At 41.5% G+C, this 20694-nt stretch overlaps 1 protein-coding gene across 3 annotated transcripts in view; it reads right to left on the bottom strand.

Moving 5' to 3' along the window:
• The window catches only part of LOC140204784 (SUMO-conjugating enzyme UBC9), a 58622-nt gene that overhangs the window by 37427 nt on the left and 501 nt on the right, over positions 1–20694 (bottom strand). The gene's annotated exons all lie outside the window — the stretch shown is intronic.

The raw sequence follows: 20694 nt of genomic DNA, 5'->3' as shown, positions 1-20694 counted from the left end.
TCCCACCTGATGTGTGAAAAAGGTCAAAAGGATGGGGACAAGGTGGGCAACGTGAGTGGGGAGAAAAACAGTTACAGTTTCAAGTCGCAAACAACAGGAATTCTGCAGATGCTGGAAATTCAAGCAACACTCATCAAAGTTGCTGGTGAACACAGCAGGCCAGGCAGCATCTCTAGGAAGAGGTACAGTCGACGTTTCAGGCCGAGACCCTTCATCAGGACGAAGGGTCTCGGCCTGAAACGTCAACTGCACCTCTTCCTACAGATGCTGCCTGGCCTGCTGCGTTCACCAGCAACTTTGATGTGTGTTGCTACAGTTTCAAGTGCTGGTCTTTCATCAGAATGCCAGTAAAAAACCTTCAACCTGAGAAAGTTAACTGACATTTCACTTGCGAACCCAAGACTCTGTTGAACAGTAAGTTGCCGCAGGCCTGTTACCATTGTATGGTTTGGGGGGGAACTGACAAAATAGGAGCTGTGTAGCCTAGATTGCAGCAAGGTCTAGGCCTCAAGCCCCAGGCTTGCCTGCTGCTGCAGACCAGGTGAGATGAGGAAGCATTACAGCATGGCGTCTGCACTCAGCTGGGGCCTGGCCTCTCCCGGTGCTGCCCAACCACGTTTGAGTAGTGGAATGATGACAGACTGGATTGTGTGCATCTGTTGACTGCCGGGAGACTGTACCATCGATTGCTGGACATTGTTGCACCGGGTCTTGGACCATAGATGTTTTCTTTTTCCAAGTGAAGGTGGTTCTTGGCTTGCTATTTTGAATTATGTTACTTGCTACTTTTGAATGTTTTGCATCTTGGCCCCAGAGGAACATTTTGTTCAGCTGCATCCATGCATGGCTTGAATGATAATTAAACTTGATTTGATACGTAGTCTGACAAGTATTTAAAGGGCTTCTTGAGGCTAATTCAAATTTCCAGCATCCACAGTACTTTAGTTTCACCCTGCTTTTCTATTCATCTGAATCTGCATGGCAGCACATTAGGCTCATGCCAGCATCATCAATACCTAGCTAAAGTTACTGCACACGGGATCAGTTTCTATCCTTCTCAAAACTAGTACAATGTCACTGAAACATCTGTGAAGAATAAACGGAAGTTTCAAAAGGTCGGGATTATTTTCAATAAATGGAAATCTCAGTCCTGTATTTTGTTGTGCAATACCAAAATGAAGTCCTGCTGGTTTCCTAGCTGTCATTGATAGAAATAATTTGAAAAAATTACTTGATTCACATGCATATAAAGTATCTTTGCTGAAAGTGAATTGTCTCTCAGTTTTTGTCAAAGAAAACTATACTGCACCAGACATTTCATCAAAACAAGATGCAACAATTTAAAATCACTTGTAATTACATGTATTATCAATTGAAAAGTTTATCCATCAAGGTGTAAATTTAAAACTCAAGCTTGCATCCCTTATTACTGAGAACAATTCCACCCAGCACCCATACTGAAGTTACTCAAGTTCACAGGAAGTAGCAATTACTAACATACAACTATAAACTGCAGAGAAACACACACAAAATGCTGGAGGAACTCAGCAGGTCAGGCAGCATCTATGCAAAAGAATAAACCGACATTCCCCAAAGAAGGGTCTCAACCCAAAACGTCGATCATTCATTCTCTTCCATAGACGCTGCCTGACCTGCTGAGTTCCTCCAGCATTTTGTATGTGTTGCTTTGGATTTCCAGCATCTGCAGATTTTCTCATTTGTGACTTACTATAAACTGCATGTATACGATTCCTTTAATATTACAAGGTTATTCATGTCAAGTAGGAAATTTTGGTTAAAGCAGAACTTTAAATACCATTAAAGAATGTATAACGGCATGTGTGCTTAAGTAGGGAATTCTAAAGTCTGGTATCTGGGTAGCTGAAGCAACTGCCAATGCTCACGTTTAACACCACGGTTAACATTGCTGATTTCAAAAAAGATAGTTAAGTTCAGAGAAAGTAGACCATAGGCTAAGAATTTTAAATGAGGTATCAGGCATACAACCGACAGGGAACAAGATACATGTAAAATGTTTTAACAAGATTAAATTAATGGGCAATAACCCCAGTGTTTACACCAGTGCAAAATACTTTCATGGAATGACAGCGGAGTGATGAAGTGAATACAAGGGGGGGAGGGGGGGACTGCATTTTGCCACCATCAGGATGTCCCTAAATTCTTTACATTGTTTCACATGAAGTGCAGCCCCATTAGATGAATATGTACACAAACATTAAATGATCAAATCTTCTACTTCTAGTAATACAAGGGAACTGTCTGAATGGTTGCACAATAAAAACATAAACGTATGGCCTTTTATTTCAAGGTTGTGTGAACATCAAGACTCTATGGACTCCATTTAGAAGCTGCATTCAGTTTCTGACACTGACTAAGGATATATCGACCTCACTCAGCAGGAGGTTCAGTATGGATTCAGAGACATGCTGAGACTCAGTCATCATGCCATTGCAAATGAAGTCCAATAAAAATGTTTAATACATTCTAACAACCTGATAACAGAGGAGACAGTGAATAAGGAGGACCACCAATCTTAAATCTACAGCCTGGGCTTACTGAATTGAAGTCAGGAAGCATATTTATTTATAGCAGAGAGAAAAGTAGAAATTTCACAGTCTGTGCATTCTAGCCTAAACACAACTTTCAAGGCCAAGATCAACAAAACTCTGAATATGGGTAATGGAAGTGGGGAAGGGGTGGATCAGAGGTAGAAAAATTGAGTTATGACAATCAGCCATGATTTAATAAACCTGGCCTAAGAGAATGAACCGGACTTGTTCATAAAGTGGGAAACACTTTGCAAGTCAAATCTGGTTGAGGGATAAGCAAGGATCTTAGCAGCATCTGGGTTAAAATGAATAATGTGCAGAAACCCTTGCAAAGGAAATCACATCATACTAGAAACTCACATTACTGTTAAATAAACGACTGATATTGCTGGTCCCTTTTCAGCCTGAAAAGACTGAAAAAGCTTATCAATGAGCTATGAACTATTCTTGCCACTAATTCTAAGGCTAGCCAGATGACAAGCAATCTGACACAGGCGAAGCAGGTATGGGAGACTGAACAACTTTTATCAGTACATGCTAAAGCTGTAGGCAATGTCATGAAGATGCGATACAGAAATAAAAACAAGGAAGACCTGCTCATCCTATTTGATAGCAAATAAAATTTTGCAGCTGAAAAGTGTGCAAGCCACAATTATGCATATCAGAGTCACTGTTTTCTTTAAAATAAGGAAACAACCATTCAGATACAGCGTGGAACAGGCCCTTCCCTGCCCTTTGAGCAATGCCACCCAGCATCCCCGATTTCATTCTAGCCTAATCACGGGTCAAAGTACCAATTAACCTACCAACCAGTACATCTTTGGATTGTGGGAGGAAACCAGAGCATCTAGAGGAAACCTATGCAGCCATGGGGAGAGCGTACAAACTCCTTACAGGCAGTGGCAGGAACTGAACCCAGGTCGCTGGTACTACAAAGCATTGTGCTCACCACTATGTTAACTTGCTGCCCTAAAATGTTAGTCATGTATCTTGGAAATTACCTTGATGGCACAAGGAATATCAAACAACCTTGTAATTCACAATGACATGGAACCAAAACACACAGATCACCTAAAGTCCAGGGTTTTTTTTTTGGAGAACTCTGTGCCCACAAGGAGAGACAATGCCCCTCCTGGGTGAGTGATTCTGGAGATATAACAAAAGGAAACGCCTGGAAAGGGTAAGTCTGCCTAGGAACAGGTAAGGAAAAGTAATTCATTCTGATGAAGTGCTCAAAAAAACCTCATCATAATCATTATTTTGTCAAACAGACCTTTTTCTCTTTTTTTTGTAATTTATTTTTTATTGAATTTCATCAAACATTTCCATAAGATGTATTTCAGATACTGTACATATCTATCATATCATATTTGTCACAAATCTCCACATAATATTTATCCGAAGTATTTTCTTTTAGAAAGAAGAAAGAAAGAACAATCAAAAGAAGAAAACTATGTAGAGTAGGGAGTGATTTTGATTGCAAGAATAAAATCAGGCCTATAAGATGTTATGTACTTAAACCATTTTTTCCAGTATGAATAAAATTGTTCCAACTTATGATTAACAGATGTTGTTATCTTCTCCATTTTGTGAATGTCCATTGTAATTTCCATCCGTACATTTAAAGTTAGGCTCTCCTGAGATAACCATTTCCTGGAAAGGGTCAATTTACCAGTCACCAGCAGTACATTCATTAAATATTTATATTTATCTCTTTTCAACCATTCTTGAGGTATATACCCAAAATATATGGTCTTACTCTCTAAGTTAGTATATCATTGAAATTTGCGGAATATAACTTAATCGATCTACTCCCTGAATAAGAACCAAGAAAAGTGAATAATAAAAAGAAAGAAAGGTAAGGAAGGTGTGGTTCCAAGGCTGGGGCCTCTAGATGACCCTGAGTTGGGCTAGAAGAAAAGTCTAGCCGTGGGGGATAGTCCCTCCTACCTGTGGGTTGAGCGCTCCCGTTGCAGTACCTATAAAAGTAAGTTAAAAAAAACTATGTCTATTACACAGAAATGCTTTCCCTGTGTATTCCTCCCATGTATATATTCTCATTTAGGTAGGGAAAAAGGAATGAATAAATGAATTTTTAAAAAATTGAGTAATATAAAAACCACATTATAACACGTATTTCTCGAGATAGGTATATCACCGTCTATTTTTGCTTCCGTTTAGTTTCTCAGCACTTTTAAAGTTAGCCCAACCTTATGGCTCTTCTGGAGGAGGTGAGGGCTGTATTCGGAGAACTCACAGTCTCTTCCTAATATCCTTCTCTCGTCCTGTTCCTGTCCCTTGCTTTCTCGGTTCTCTTACTATTTCCCAAGCAGTTTGGGATAACTGCTCAGCCAGACTTTCCCTTGGTTTGACCACGCTAATGGACAGTCCTTGGTTGTTCATGTCTATAGTCGCCTCTTCCACCATCTGGTACAGTCGTATCCCTTCTTGGTAAAATACTCTCAGTTTAGCAGGGTAGAGGGTTTGAAATTTAATCTTTTCTTCCTTTAATATTTGTTTTGCTTTGAAATACTCCTTCCGTTTCCGTAGGACCGCCGGGGGGTAATCATGATCGAAGTATATTAACTTCCTGTTCCAAAAAACCCTCTTCTTACCCCAGGCCCTTCGTAGAATCTCCACCTTGCTCTTGAATCGGAGAAATTTAAGTACAATGGATCGCAGTTTACTTTTGTCTGTCTCCGGCAGGCCGCTGGGCGACAGAACGGTGTGCCCTTTCGATTTCCATCTCCATATTCGGGGGAACCTCCAGCGTTTCCTGCAGCAGCTTGCCTACAAAGTTTATCATCAACACTCCCTCCACTCCTTCAGGAACATTATAAATCCTGATATTATTTCATTGTGATCTTCTCTCCTGGTCGAGCAATCTCCTGTTGATTTAATATTTTTATCGTCGTACTTAGTATCTGTTCCACGTTTTGCACGCGGTCTTCCACCTTCTCAATTCGAGTCTCTGCCATTGCTATTTCCTGACTGACGCTGGCGAGCTCTGACTTTATATCATTGAGTTGTTTTATATATCTTTTTGAACTTCCCTGATCTCTTCCAGAATCTTCATATTTGCCACTTCGCCTGCAAGAGGCCCCGCGTCAACTTTGCCGCCACGCACATGTGTAGGAGAGCTGCATGCTGCACCTCTCTCTTCCATAGGCTTCGCAGTGATGCTTTTTTTTAATCTCCATCCTTTCTTCCCATTCTTGCCCCCCTTATCAATTCAGATATATTCGAAAGATCTTAGATTTGATGCATTAACGGGGCAAGATATCCGTTTTTCCAGAGGAGCTGTTGATTTAAGCTGCCATTCTGAACGATGACATGAACCGTCATGACCTTGTTCTCTGTCCGGGCACAGTTACTAGATTCACTGTGAGAGCAACAACAGTCAGAAGGTACAAAGATGCAACCACTGATGTCCGTACTAACTCAGGCCCAGACACTCACGGGCCCACCCAGGTGATAGGCAAGAATAAAGGGAAAAATAACAGAGAGCAGAGAAGAAGCACCTGCTGGAGGAGGCACTGAGGAACTCAACTGAGACCCAAGTGTCTTTGACTCCATCCTGCATCACATACCACCAAACTCAGAAAGCCAAACATCAACTGAAACATATAGAAGACCCTGGAACACCATCTATCCCTGCTCAAGTTTTAAAACTTGGGGTAGAATCTCAAACAGAAGTTCACAGACTCACCTCCCACAACTGGGAAGAGAACAAGCCGGAGATACCTCAGCAGGGTCAACTTCGAGTAAGAAGGTACAAAGTAACTTCACTAAATTCTGATGGTTCTCCCTGCTATCTGACATAAGAAATAAATCATTGGGCAGTTAATATATGCTATGCGTGTTCTTAGTTATATTGGACCGATAAAAATGAACGACCACCATGGGTTGATTTGGAATTGAAAGCTGTGAAACAATTTTACTTAAGTTCGTTATTAGGAGCTTCTTTACCTGCACAACTAGCCAAAATTTCTATTTTAAATATAAATCCTATGATTAAGCAGTCATTACAAATTTGGTACCAGTTTCGTAAGTTTTTTAATCTTAAAAAATTTAACCTTCTTAGTTTAATTTATCAAAACTATTTATTTAAACCTTCACTTAGTGATCCTACCTTTTCTCTTTGGAGAAATAAAGGAATTTATTCCTTTATGGATTTGTTTCAAAAAGGTTGATTGATGTCCTTTGAGAAATTAGTAACTAAATACTCTCTTTCATACTCACACTTTCTGCAATATCTTCAGGTCCGACATTTTTATTTAAGTAATTTTCCATATATACAAGATTCTGAGGAACACTCACAATGTGCTGGAGGAACTCAGCAGGTCAGTCAACATCAGTTGAAAAGATTAGTCGATGTTTCGGGCCGAAATCCTTCGTCAGGACTGAAGGAAGAACTTTGGGTAGGGTTTGAAGAATGCTGGTAGTTGAAAAAAACAGTAATTTTTAAGACATAGGGGTGGAGGAGGGAAAGCAGGGAGGTGATTGGCAGGAGAACAATAGTAGGAGGAGGCGGAACTATGAGGGAGGTGATGCGAAATAGGGATAGAGGAAGGGAGGGGGAGGGAATTACAGGAAGTTGGAGAATTCTATGTTCATACCAAGGGGCTGGAGACTACCTAGACAGTATATGAGGTGTTGCTCCTCCAACCTGAGCTTAGCCTCATCATGGCAGTAGAGGAGGCCATGTATGGACATATCTGAATGGGAATGGGAAGCAGAGTTGAAGTGGGTAGCTACTGGGAGATCCTGTCTGTTGTGGCCGACGGAGTGGAGGAGGCCACACCAGGAGCACCGGATGCAACAGATGACCCCAACAGATTCGCAAGTGAAGTGTTGCCTCACCTGGAAGGACTGTTTGGGGCCCTGAATGGTGGCAAGAGAGGAGGTGTAGGGACAAGCGTAGCACTTACGCTTACAGGGATAAGTGCCGGGTGGGAGATCCGTGGGGATGGACGTGTGGATAAGTGAGTCGCGGAGGGATCGATCCCTGCGGAAAGCGGAGAGGGGTGGAGAGAGAAGGATGTGCTTAGTGAGGCAACACTTCACTTGCGAATCTGTTGGGGTCATCTATTGCATCCGGTGCGGCCTCCTCTACATCGGTGAAACCCGACACAGATTGGGGGACCGCTTCGTTGAGCACCTCCACTCCGTCCGCCACAACAGACAGGATCTCCCGGTAGCCACCTACTTCAACTCTGCTTCCCATTCAGATATGTCCATACATGGTCTCCTCTACTGCCATGATGAGGCTAAACTCAGGTTGGAATAGCAACACCTCATATACCGTCTAGGTAGTCTCCAGTCCCTTGGTATGAACACAGAATTCTCCAACTTCCGGTAATTCCCTCTCCCTCCCTTCCTCTATCCCTATTTCGCATCACCTCCCTCATAGTTCCGCCTCCTTCTACTATTGTTCTTCTGCCAATCACTTCCCTGCTTCCCCTCCCCCACCCCTTTGTCTTAAAAATTAGTGTTTTTTTCAACTACTAGCATTCTTCAAACCCTCCCCAAAGTTCTTCCTTCAGTCCTGATGAAGGGTTTCAGCCCGAAACGTCAACTAATCTTTTCAACTGATGTTGACTGACCTGCTGAGTTCCTCCAGCACATTGTGAGTGTTCCTTTGACAACAGCATCTGCAGATTATTTTGTGTATACAAGATTCTGACCTGTTAGACACTATTTTAAAAATGAACCCTTTAGTGAAAGGTTTCATTGGGAAAATTTATAATTTACTATTACAACAGGATAATTATCCTCTATTTAAGATTAAGCAAGATTGGGAAAGAGAGCTTAACATGACCTTGATAACAGAAGATTGGTTGCGAATTTTGAAGTTGGTTAACTCTTCTTTGATTTGCACCAGTCATTCTTTCACTCAATTTAAAATTGTACATCGTTATTATTTGACAAAGGAGAGACCGTCCAAAATATTTCCTAATGTTAATAGTCAGTGTGATAGATGTAAAACTGAGATAGCTACATTGACAAATATGTTTTGGTTGTGTTCTGTATTGAAACAGTTTTGGAAATCTATTTTTTCTACTATTTCTAAAGCTTTAAAAATTAATTTACAACCTAATAAATTGACAGCTTTCTTTGGTATAATTCCTCAATATATTCATGGTATTTCTATATCAGACCAACATGTAATTGCATTTGTTATATTATTGGCTAGAAGGGCTATTTTATTGAAATGGAAAGATGCTTCTGCTCCCACTTTGATACAATGGTTCTCTCAGGTGATGCTATGTCGTAGTTTGGAAAAAATCATGTCGAACTTTTGATCCCCGATTTGACTTTGAGAAAAGGTGGGGCTCTTATGCCTGCTACTATCATTTGATTTGAGTTAATTAAGATGGTCCCCTTCTGATTCTTGGGTAAATGGATTTGGTTGGCAGATTGATGTCTTTCTTTTATGGAAGCTTGTATGGCGTATAGCTCCAGGTTTGTGCTCCAAATGGGTTTTTTTTCCCTCGTTTTTTTTTGTTAGCTGGGTTTTTTTTGTTTTAGTTAGTAGGGGTTCTTTTTTCCTTTTATTTTTTTCCAAAAAAAGATAGCTTTAACATTTTAAAAAAATTATTGATATACTGTTTAGCTTGTTTACTACTTCGACTCTTATTATACATATTGATATATTGACTTGATTATTTTAATGTTTTTTTTGTTGTCGATTTTCAATAATAATTAAGGAGAATTAAAAATGAAAATGAAATAAATCGCTCAAGAATCTTCCTTAAAAGAGGATGTTTCCTATGGTGGGGGAGTCCAACTCCAGAGGACACAACCTCAGAATAGAGGGACGTCCTTTTGGAACAGAGACAAGTAGCTTCTTTAGCCAGAATGTGGTGAATCTATGGAATTTGTTGCCTCAGGTAGCTATGGAGGCCAAGTCTTGGGTATATTTAAAGCAGAGGTTGATAGATTCTTGATTAGTCAGGGCATGAAGGGATATGGGGAGAAGGCTCAATGGACCAAATGACCTCATTCTGCTGCTATATCTTATGGTCTAAATATCTCAGGAAAGCTGCTCCTTAAACATAGTGTGGATTCCACCCTCGTTAAGGCGCAACAGATATGATCAACAGATCAATCAGAAACCCAGTGCCAGTGACCCAGCATATTACAGATCCAGTGCAAGCAAGAGTCAGGTCAGGTTGCATTACAATTACGTATGTCTCATTTTCCTTGCTGTAATATTGCACCTGACCTCCAAAAAGCTTTCAGCTGAAGTGGAGTTTACCCACTGGACCAATAAACAATGAAACAACCGGGGCGCCACAGTAGCGTAGCGGTTAGTGCAACGCTATTACAGCTCTGGCTGGAGTTCAGAGTTCAATTCTGGCGTCCTCTGTGACGAGTTTGTACGCCTTCCTCATGACTGAATGGGTTTTCTCCAAGGGCTCCATTTCCTCCCACAGTCCGTTAATCAGTTAATTGGTCATTATAAATTGCCCTGTGATCAGGCTAGGGTTAAATCGAGGGTTGCTGGGCGGTGCGGCAAGGCCCTTCTGGCCTATGCTGTATCCCTGAAATAAAAATAGAATTATTAAATCCACACCAGGTTATGCTGGTGCACTGGAGGCACTGGTGAATTTTCCCAACCCTGACAGTTCGCCTACAATGAAATCCACAGACTTAATTTTCATTGCCTCAACACCCACCTTTCAGTGAAGGCAGACGCCAGGTCAAAATTCACTAGCACATCCTCCATGATTAAAAGAGTGTCCAAAGATCACAACCTATAAAAACCAGTGCAAAACTCATTAGGTAAGTGACCCCTATCTTCCTTGACCTTTGAACATCCTTTTCCTTAAATCACAAACCGTGTCAATGCACTACAGGTGATGGCAAGCTAGGACACTGATGGTTTTCAAAGGCACGGATGTCCTGCAACAGACATCACAAAGAACTGGGAAGGTACTTTCCAGAATCCTCAAATCCACTGGGCAGATGAGTGAACTAACATTAACGTCCTCTCCCAGCTACATTTGGGCCTCAGTTATACTCAGTGATGTTAGATGAGTAGAACACATCTTCCACATGCCCAATAAGCACTCAGGCAGTACTCTAAGCTACACCAGAAAGTAAGTGTTTATCACAATATTGACTATAATATCTAGTGTGTGTGTGAGAGTGTGAGTGTGAGTGTGAGTGTGAGTGTGAGTGTGAGTGGGAGAGAGAGAGAGAGAGAACACGAACGAACGAACGAGAGCGCTCTGGAAAGTTAAATTTTCCAGTCTTACTGAGGATTTTTATTGTCTGATGGAGGGAAGGAGGCAAGCTGCCCCACCTGTGCTAGTCTTCATGTGCTGAACTGGCCTGTAAGTTAATAGAGCAGAAGAAAATCACCCTCAATCGCAAGAAGCTAAGAAAACATATTTTAAGGATCATTAAATTAAAAAGTTATTTCCACCCTTAGAGAAAATGATATTATTCCTTTACACATCTTGTTCCCATTATCTCAAACTCCCAAGATGCCCAGGCAGCACCGTATCAACGTTCCTGATGTCATTTATAGATTTACACAGCACAGAAAGAGACCCTTCAGACCAACTCATCCATGCCGATCAAACTGCCTACCTGAACTGGTTCCATTTGTCTATGTCACCAAAGACACTTGCAAATTTCTACGGATGTACTGTGGAGAGCATTGTAACTGGTTGCATCACCACCAGATAAGGAGGGGCCACTGCACAGGATCGGAAAGAGCTGCAGAAAGTTGTAAGCTCAGCCAGCTCCATCATGGGCATTAACCTCTTCAGCATTGAGGACATCTTCAAAAGATTATGCCACAAAAACGTGGCATCAATCATGAAGAACCCCCACCACCCAGGACATATCCCCTTCTCATTGCAACCATCAGGGAGAAGGTACAGGAGCCTGAAGACACACACTTAAAGTTTCAAGAACAGTTTCTTCCCATCCGCCATCAGATTTTTGAATGGACAATGAACTCATGAATACTACCTCACTTTATCCCCTCTTTTGCAATATATACACACACACATGCATATTAAATAATATTTATATGTAATATTACATTATATATACTTACTATAACTTAGTTTTTATTATGCATTGCAATGTACTGCTGCCACAAAACAACAAATTTCATGACATATGCCAGTGATCCTAAACCTGATTCTGATATCTACCTGAACTGTTCCTATCATTGCAACTCTAAACAAAACAAAGTTTTGTTTGAATATTGTAATTATACCCATCCATAGCATTTCTCCTGACAGCTCGTTCCATATACCCACCACCCTCTATGTAGAAAACCTACCCCTCAAGTCCCCTTTAAATATTTCTCCTCACTTTAATCTATCCCCTTTAGCCTGAAATTCATGTACCCTGGGAATAAACTACAATCACTTTATCCTTGTGGGTAAAGCACGCGATCAATGTGTACTGGTTCCCTCTAGTGGACTGACTGATGAATCACAGATGGAAAATAAATCAAGAGCAGCATTCCTCAAGGGAGTAATTCTTGAGCCAGAATAAAAATCTGAAGAAGCCTTTGATGATCCACTTTAAAACACTCAAAAAATATTGTTGCCTATCTAGACCTGGAACGTTTTTCAAATCCAAAGCACATGTTCTAACATGGCTGTAACATTCCATTTGCCCAGCTCTGGCCAGGAAGAATCAAAAGTACTCTGCTGGTGACCTCTCTCAATCAGACACCATTCTCATGCACAACTGCATCTCAAAGCTCTCATCTTAAATGAGCCAAAGTATCACCTTTTTCACCTCCGGTTTTGAGTTCAGTGTCGACGATGGCAGGCCGAGAACAACAGACAGGAGTTTCCCTATTATGAGCAGATTTCTGACCTCTGTCAAAGCTAACGTGACAAAGGGAATAAAGTATGACTGTCAGTTACCCAAGCTGGACCAACAACTGTTTAACTGCCAGCATAAAGAAATACTCTACACCAGATATTAATGGTACAGGTGATAGAAGAACCATAAGACACAAGAGCAGAATTAGTCAATTCAGCCAAAGTTTGCTCTGTCATTCCATCATGGCTGATTTATTATCCCTCTCAACCCCATTCTCCTGCCTTCCCTTGTAACCTTCAACACCATTGCTAAATCAGGAACCTATCAACCTCCAGTTTAAATATACCCAATGAGTTAGCCTCCACAGCCGTCTATAGCAGTAAATTCCACAGATTCACCAACCTCTGGCTAAGATATTCTTCCTCAAAGGAACAGTGTTTTAAAGAAATACACAACATTTCATATGTCTTATCTTGATCTGAATACCAGAATTCTCACTTCTTCCATTTTAACATAACAAATTGTTTCAATGAACAAAGTTGATTTTTAAAAGAAAGAGAAACCTGGGAACTTCAGATTGGTTAGCCTAACAATAGCAGAGATGGAAAAGCCCCTTATAAAGGATTACACAAACACCTGGAAAATACCAACAAGATTAAATAGTCAACAGTGATTTATTAATGAGAACATTTTTTAGGGATATAACCTGTAGAAGGATGAGTACCAGAGGGTATCATGTATTTGGATTTTTGAAAGTCTTTGATTAAATCCTACATGAGGTAGCGTAGAACAGCACACATAAGGGATCCATATCACACTGAAAAAAAGCCTGAAGTGATTTGGGTGAACTTGTAGAATGTCACAAAAGTTTTAAGTAGCTGCTTGTGCTGTCAGCTGAAGCTGTAATTTAAAGAAAGGACTGTATGCTACATATAAACTTTATAGCATAAAGTTCACACATTCCAAAGATAGAGGTGTTAATAGGTCACATGGGTGTAACTGGGCAGCATGGGCTTGTTACCGCACTGTATCTCCAAATAAAGATTAAATAAATACAATTTAAAGTTTATGAAATAGTAATTTTAAATTTTATTTAGTGATACAGCGCAGAATAGGCTCTTCCGGCCCTTCCACCAGCACAGCCACAGCCATCCCCGACAACCCCAACTTAACCCTAACCTTATCAGAGGAAAATTTACAATGATCAATTAACCCACCTGGTACACCTTTGGACTGCGGCAGGAAAACTGGAGCACCCGGGGGAAATCCATGCATTCCATGGGGAAGCCACACAGAAACCTCAGAGGATGCTGGGATTGAAATCCTGACACCATGAGCTAACCACTACGCTACTGTAGCGCCTACAGGAATAGGTATAAATGAGTTTTTAGGTAGTGACTGATAGGCTTCTTGAGGCAATGGTGCTTAGGCCTAATATGTGTACATTTTTTCTATTCATTCAAGGAATGTGGGCTTTGTAGGTAGTCAGCATTTAATTGGCCAACCTTGACAAGGTGATGGTAAGCTACCTTCTTGAACTGTCACAGTTCTGGAGGTAACAGTATACCCATAATTCTATTAGAGAGAGCTCCTGTGCTTTGACTGAGCAGGAAAGGGATGGGGAGAAATCTCCACTTTAGATGGAGTCGATTTGGAGAGGATGTTTCCTATAGTGGGTGAGTCCAGGGCCAGAGGGCACAGCCTCACAATAGACAGAAGTCCATTTAGTACAGAGATGAGGAGAAATTTCTTTAGCCAAAGGAACTTCTTGTCACAGAAGGCTATGGAGGCCAAGTCATTGGGTATATTTAAAGTGAAGTTTGAAAGGTTCTTGATTAGTGATGGTGTCACTAAGGCAGGAGAATGGAGTTGAGAGGGGTAATAAACTTTGCCATGATGGAAGAGCAAAGCAGACTCAATGGGCCAAATGGCCTAATTCTGCTCCGCTGTCTTATGATCTTCCTGATGGACAACTTCCTGGTAGCAATCCCACATTTTTGCTGTACTGGCAGAGGCTGTGGTTTTGGAAGGTACGATCAAAGGAGTCTTGGTAGATGGTGAAAGAGTGAATAAATCTTTATGGACAAGCAATGTGCTATGTCCTGGATGGTATCAAGCTCTAAGTGCTGTTGAAGATGTACCCATCCAGGCATGTGGAGAATATGCCATTACACTCCTGACTTGAGACTTGCAGACATTGGACAATTTGAGAGTTAAGAGGCAAGTTACTCGCTGTAGCGTTTCTAGACCATGACCTGCTCTTGGTGCCACACTGTGTATGTGGCTACTCTTTCATACATATTAGATGAGGGAACCAAGTTTTGGTCTCAAACAGTAAAAGGACATACTTGCCAGAAGTGTATAAAAGTTCACCAGTTAAATTCCTAAAATGTTAGGTCTGTCATATAACAAGAAATTGAGTCAACTAGGTATGTCTTCAATGGCATTTAGAACAATAGGAAATTTATTTGAAAATGAACAAAATTCTGACAGAACCTGACAGATTGGATGCAAGACTGTGGAAATGAGGGTCCTGTTTCAAGCAGAAAACTGGATTGTCACAAGAAATGCCTTCACTCAGGAGGTGAATCTGTGCAATTTCCTACCACAGAAAGCTCTGGAGGCCAATTCACTAAATAGTTAAAAAGGAGAGATAGATTTCTAGATTTTGAAAAGGCATCAAGGAGGGGAGAGGGTAAGAGAAAAAAGAAAAATGGTATTCAGATAAGGAATCATTAATCTGCAAAGCAAGCTTGAAGGTTTGAATGACTCACTCCTCCACACAGCTCCCTTGCGTGTGCCCACTTAAATGAACCTTCCACATTGTAAGTGCTGGGGTACCAATCTGTAGATATCAGTCAACACTCTGCGTGCAAGGATCAATGAACATCTTTTGACTGCCAAACTTTAATATCCTCTCTCGGCAAGAATCACTGAAGACCAAAATAAAACGCAACTGTAATGGGGAAATCCATGGCAGACTATGACATTCTAAGCAAAAAGCAGTGACTGACCCTAGGAATCTTAGTTCAGTATCAAAGAACATAAACAGACTTATGCAAGTCCTCTCTCCTCCCTCAAATGTTCCAATCCTTTTGTTAACCTGTTGCTAGTCCTAGGCAGTTTAGACCCACAGCCTAACTTCAATCACAAGTTTTAGAAGTTGAATATGAAAGCTTTGTGCAGGAGAAAAAATATCACACCTCAACGAAATCAAAGGTTTTCTTCACACATCTACTAATCCCGGAAATCAGAAATCTGCTCAAATGGGATTCAGCTAAAACTATAGTTGGGGAACCAAAGAAAAATAAGTAGATAGGACTAATAATCTCCAGCAATAAAACTTTTATACAGAGAAAAATGTTGGTTGAGACTGAAGAAGTAAGTTTCCATCAATTTGCACAGGAATCCAGACATGGAAGTACTTGGGCCATAATTAAATAAATGATACAAATTGCGCATTAAGTTACCAAGATATGCGCCTAGTATACCATTCAACTTCACATGTAACCAAGCCCCAACAATGGTGTACTAGGCTCTCACCTCACTTCCTAAGTCTAGCATTGCTTTTGTCTTTTTAAGCATTATAACAAACCAATAAAATCCAAAGCAACACGCGCAGAATGCTAGAGGAACTCAGCAGGTCAGGCAGCATCTAAGAACAGGAACAAAGAGCTTACATTTCAGGCTCAGACCTTCAATCAACAAACCAAAATGTTTTAGACAATAGGTGCAGGAGTAGGCCATTTGGCCCTTTGAGCCAGCACCACCATTCACTGTGATCATGGTTGATCATCCACTATCAGTATCCAGTTCCTGCCTTATCCCCATAACCTTTGATTCCACTATCTTTAAGAGCTCTATCCATCTCTTTTTTGAAAGCATCCAGAGACTTGGCCTCCACAGCCTTCTGGGGCAGAGCATTCCATATATCCACCACTCTCTGGGTGAAAAAGTGTTTCCTCAACTCCGTTCAAAATGGCCTACCCCTTATTCTTAAACTGTGGCCTCTGGTTCTGGACTCACCAATCAGCGGGAACATGCTTCCTGCCTGCAGCGTGTCCAATCCCTTAATAATCTTATATGTTTCAATAAGATCCCCTCTCAGCCTTCTAAATTCCAGAGAATACAAGCCCAGTCGCTCCAATCTTTCGACATATGACAGTCCCGCCATCCTGGGAATTAACCTTGTGAACCTACACTGCACTCCCTCAATAGCAAGAATGTCCTTCCTCAAATTTGGAGACCAAAACTGCACACAGTACTTCAGGTGTGGTCTCACCAGGGCCCTGTACAGCTGCAGAAGGACCTCTTTGCTCTTATACTCAATTCCCCTCGTTATGAAGGCCAGCATGCCATTAACTTTCTTCACTGCCTGCCGTACTTGCATGCTTGTTTTCAGTGACTGATGTACGAGAACACCTAGATCTCGTTGCTTTCTGTCATTTGATCTAAGATAGTTGGAGAGTTTGGTGGGGTTTTTAAAAAAGGGCCGAAAAGACACAAAATTTAGGAGCAGAATTAGGCCATTCAACCTCGTTCTCCTGCCTTCTCCCCATAAATCTTTGCAATTCTCTCTTCTGAGGTTCTCTCTTCTGGTCCTAGACTCCCCCACTACAGGAAACATCCTCTCCATACCGACATTATCTAGGCCTTTCAATATTCAATAGCTTTCAACGAGAATCAGATTTTATATCACCAGCGTATGTCATGGAATTTGTTAACTTTGCGGCAACAATACAATGCGATACATAATAATAGAGAAAATGAATGAATAGTTAAATTAGGTAAGTAGTGCAAAACAATAGAAATAAAAAGTAGTGAAGTAGATCCCCCATGACTGAAGACACTAGCAGCTGTGATGCCCCCCCAGCACAGCAGCCATTTATTTGATGTTAGGACTCACAAAAGCAACATTTAGGCAAAATATTATTGATTGACAGCATCACCGTGCCAACACCATGGTGAGGGAAGTTGGATTAACCGGAACATTTTGCTTAGAACACTTATGTTTGTGATTGTTGAGCATAATTAATAAAGGACCTTAAATGATGAAAATTAGGGTGGGCAATCACAAAGGGATATCCTGAAATCTGTGCTGCGAGAGGGCACCTCTCACCTACTTCCAAAATAAGACTTCTCTGAGGTCACTGCATATGGGTCAACGTAAAAAACACATGAATGTAATGAAGTGATCATGTCACAGACTAGAGAGCTCACTGAACTGTTCAATCTGGCCAATGTTCCTTAGTTCTTAGAAGGCAATGACTAAGTTGGTGCTGTTAAATGTGCCTTTTTAAAACATTTATATTCAAACAGGAATTTTGAAGCTGCCCAAATAGCTATTAGAGAAAAAAAGCACCGTAAGTTAGTCCCAGACTCAATTCCCCATATGCTTTGAATTAGTTGAAGTTACTTGGAGCAGTAGATGCATAACGAAGCAAAGCATTCACAGTAACAGGCTCACACCAGGCTGCTATTTGCTCCACAATCCAAAGACCCACAAAGTGCACAGACCAGAATGACTTGGAAAGCTACTGCAAAGGAGAAGGAGCAGAAAGAGCGAAAACTGATGTTATCTCCCAAAACATTTATCCAAATAGATGACCTTACAAAATTCTCGGTTCAACAACGTGACCACAGCATAACCAAGACAGGTAAATATAACTGATTTCAGCTAAGTCATCACTGTAAACAAGACAGGACCATGCCATAACTTATATGGGAAAAGGGGAAAAATTCCGAACTCTAATGTACTGCCAGTTTGAATACTGGTGAAGGGTCTCGAACTTTTTATTCTCATCCATAGATGCTGCCTGACCTGCTGAGTTCCTCCAACACTGTGTGTACTGCCAGCTGGAAAGGTTTACATCAGCCTAACAGTGATGGAGTATTACCAGCATTCTCACAGATGCCTTTGTGAGGGAGATAGGATGAAACACGAGGTGAACTAAGAAAGAAGAAGGATTATATACAAAATTCTCTCAGGCTAGACAGAATAGTCCAGATTGGAGGAAGGTGTCCTGGAAAGAGGGCCACAATCTCAGGATATATGATAATACATTTACATGCCAGATGAGGAGAATTTCAAAAGGTGGAAATGTCTACCACAGAAAGTGGTGGGTGTCAAGTTTGAGGTAGGTAGATTAGTAGACAAAAGGTACCACTGATATTAGAGCAGGAATATAACAGACATAGAACAGCAATCATACTAAACACTGTAGCAAACTCAAAGAGCTCAATGACCTATTTCTCCTGCTCACACATAACAAATGTCAAAGAGCAGATGGGTGGTCTGGAGTAAAACTATGAATGCAGTCTATACAAAAAAAAACTTCTAAAGGATAAATGTTGGTTCTTCTACACCCACAAGTTTCTCCAAACTTAACTACGACAGCACTCAGTGTTCCCTTCTAGAAGTACAATAAAATTAATAATTCAGTCCCCAATTATTCAGAAATCCCTATGGTTTGCTATTTGCCTCACTGGTTTCTTGTGCTCCTTTCAACTCACCAGGGGCCTCACTCCCCACTCCCCCTTCACACTCACCAGGGCCCCCAATCCCCCTTCACACTCACCAGGGTCCCCACTCCCCCTTCACACTCACCAGGGTCCCCACTCCCCCTTTACACTCACCAAGGGCCCCCACTCCCCCTTTACACTCACCAAGGGCCCCCACTCCCCCTTCACACTCACCAGGGCCCCTACTCCCCCTTCACACTCACCAGGGCCCCTACTCCCCCTTCACACTCACCAGGGCCCCCACTCCCCCTTCACACTCACCAGGGCCCCTACTCCCCCTTCACACTCACCAGGGTCACCACTCCCCCTTCACACTCACCAAGGGCCCCCACTCCCCCTTCACACTCACCAGGGCCCCCAATCCCCCTTCACACTCACCAGGGCCCCCAATCCCCCTTCACACTCACCAGGGCCCCCAATCCCCCTTCACACAAACCCGGGTCCCCACTCCCCCTTCACACTCACCAGGGGCCCCACTCCCCCTTCACACTCACCAGGGGCCCCACTCCCCCTTCACACAAACCCAGGTCCCCACTCCCCCTTCACACTCACCAGGGGCCCCACTCCCCCTTCACACTCACCAGGGCCCTCGCTCCCCCTTCACACAAACCAGGGAGCCCACTCCCCCTTCACACTCACCAGGGTCCCCACTCCCCCTTTACACATACCAGGGCCCTCGCTCCCCACTCCCCCTTCACACTCACCAGGGGCAGATTCTCAAGTGAAAATTCTATAGCATTCATGTATTTGACACATCAAAGTCAACCCAGGGCAGGTTCAGTACCCCTTATCCGAAATTCCGAAATCCAGAAACCTCCGAAATTTTTTGAGTGCTGACGTGATGTCACAAATGGAAAATTCCACAAGTTGCTGGGAAGATTCCCAGCGACGTACAGGTCCCTGTGCACCACAGACAGTTCTGAAAAGTGACCTCACATATGTAATGAACATAAGTTAATGAGAAATAGAAAAGCACTGCATAAAGTGAGAAATGAAGATGTCAATCGTGTCTTGAAAGAATGAATTCATAGACCTGAGTGAACAGATGCTGCTTAACTGTATGCTGATCATGAAACAACCAAAGATCACAATGAACTGAAAATTGAAGATAGTGAAAATTCAGCAGACTGGCGGCAGAAATTCAAGAAAAAGCATATTATATGATAGAGGGGAAAGAATATTCCAGAATAAAAATTTCCTATCATTTCAGACACAAGCACTTTAAAAAATGAGGGTTAAAAAATTTTTTTGTAAATATTACAACTAGTGAAATAGTTCACCAGGGTCACCTTCACTTTTCCCGAACTAGAAATACCATACATTACAAAATAGGTATTTTAAAAATTATATACTTTTTGTTGATCAGAAGCATTTCCACTTAAATTCACTCTTAAAGCCAACTGTTACAAAAAAAATCCACTATTTTAATACCCAGTCCCCCCCCAAAAAAAAGGCCAAATCAACTCACATTTAAAAGCAAATTATGAGAAACAAAATATTTAATTAGATTTCCCTAATTTTTAGTCTCATGCAAAAGTTGCATACGGCAACAGAGGTGAGATAATTACGACGAATGAAGAACGTGTGCACATGCATAGGGAACAAATAAAAAGCATGCGTTATTTTAAAAAAACACACACACACTTCCTCGGCTTAATCTTGCAAGAGGAATTACATTATTTAAAAAAACTCCTCTCGCAAGTGCACACAAAGTCAGAAGACTGTGTAAAAGTGAAAATAAACTGCGATACTGTTTATTAATTCTGACTGTTTCTTGGAGGTGCATCCCAGTTGCGTG

This window comes from Mobula birostris, chromosome 11 (assembly GCF_030028105.1).
Source record: "Mobula birostris isolate sMobBir1 chromosome 11, sMobBir1.hap1, whole genome shotgun sequence".
Classification (NCBI taxonomy): Eukaryota; Metazoa; Chordata; class Chondrichthyes; order Myliobatiformes; family Myliobatidae; genus Mobula; species Mobula birostris.
Note: the sequence above shows the minus strand (reverse complement) of the source record. Positions and strands in the feature narration are given on the sequence as shown.